Source organism: Phalaenopsis equestris, unplaced genomic scaffold (assembly GCF_001263595.1).
Source record: "Phalaenopsis equestris unplaced genomic scaffold, ASM126359v1 Scaffold000022, whole genome shotgun sequence".
NCBI lineage: Eukaryota > Viridiplantae > Streptophyta > Magnoliopsida > Asparagales > Orchidaceae > Phalaenopsis > Phalaenopsis equestris.
The window spans coordinates 586,404-588,015 of NW_018164464.1; positions in this window are offsets into that span (position 1 = coordinate 586,404).

Sequence of the window (1,612 nt, forward strand, 5' to 3'; positions counted from 1 at the left end):
TTTAAATTTAAATAATTATTTAAATTTAAATAATTACAACTTAGAGCAAATTTAAGGTGGAAGAAAAAAAATTAATATAATGCAAATTACACATTAATATTTTTAATAACTTTAATTATTTTATTTTTTTTTAGCCAACTCATGACAAGTCAAGTCAGCATGACGAAAACTATAACAAAACTTTGAATCAATAAGTCAACCTAACTATGGACTCAATTTATCATAAAAGTTTGAATTGATAAGTAAAACTTGAGAATTTTGAGTTTCATTCAAGCCAGATCTATTCGAACTCAACTTACATAGCAATCTTATATTTATTAGTGCCCCCTCGTTCAAGCCAAATGTTATGTATCAAAACTTCACTTAATATACTGAGTGTTAAGGCTCGATAAATAAATGATTCTATGTTTTTGTTGCATCATTTTCAAAATTCAAGATGCACATTCTCATAAGGGGAAGCCTAACCTCAACTGATCTTGTTGCTTTGTTCGAGTTAATTATATCTCTCATTGTAGTCACTAACATTACGAAATTCATTGACCATAAGATGCTATTTATCATTAACTACGAAGGCTCTATTATGATACATGTGGGATAATACTTCATACTATCCACACCAACTTTATAATTAGTTTGATTGGCAAATATTATAGAACTAAAACAAAGTATGGACATTAGTGTGGTAACAAGCAATGTGGAGCATTGGAGTGGAATTTGTCATCTTCTAGCAAGCAAAAAGATTAAAAATGTAATAATATTAAGATGAGAAGAGTTCACGAGGGAGTAAAATAGCTTCACTATCAAGAAAGTAACGTAGTGGCACAAAGTCCGTGTATCAAGTTGTTGGGCAAGAAAAGGGTGACAGAGCTTTCTATGACATTAATGTTAAAGTTATATGTGATAATTATGTCACTGGAATTAATTAGATGCATGATAGAAAAATGTCACCAATGTTGAGCCCGAAGAGAGATGTATCGATCATAAGTACATATGATATATTAAGCACTAATTTAAGGCCACAAATGCCTCTATGAGATATGCATATGTATGTCAAATGATTTACGTCGTTGATGCTTGAGCATTTGTCCATGAAGATATTCACAAGGAAATGACATTGGAACAAAACATTGCTAGCATTTAATTTTTGAAATGATCACCATAATTTGATAATTACAATTGGACAAAATTTATCATGATTGTTAATTATGAGTTATTGGTGAAAATATTTATCAACTAACCAATCACTATAAATATCAAAGAAGGCATTAATATTATACTAAATCCAAATAATTCATTGCACTTTACAAGATTTTAAGCAGAGGTAAGAGCAACTGCATTTTATGTTTCATTGCACGTAAGAGCATCATATTTCTCTTAGCACCTCCCAAAACTAATTATGTTCTTTGATTGAATAGATAATGGTTGTGGGCTCAATATTAAGTGATTGGTTTAGTTTAGTTGTGAGTGAGTTCTTAGATTAGTTTGTGAATGCTATTTTTTTAGCTCATATGATCATTTGGTGAGTTTCATTGATGTGTTGAGAGGCTTGGTTTGGCATTGTAATTGTAAAAAAACGTCTTAGCTTTGCCATAGAAAATCGTGGGGGGTTTAA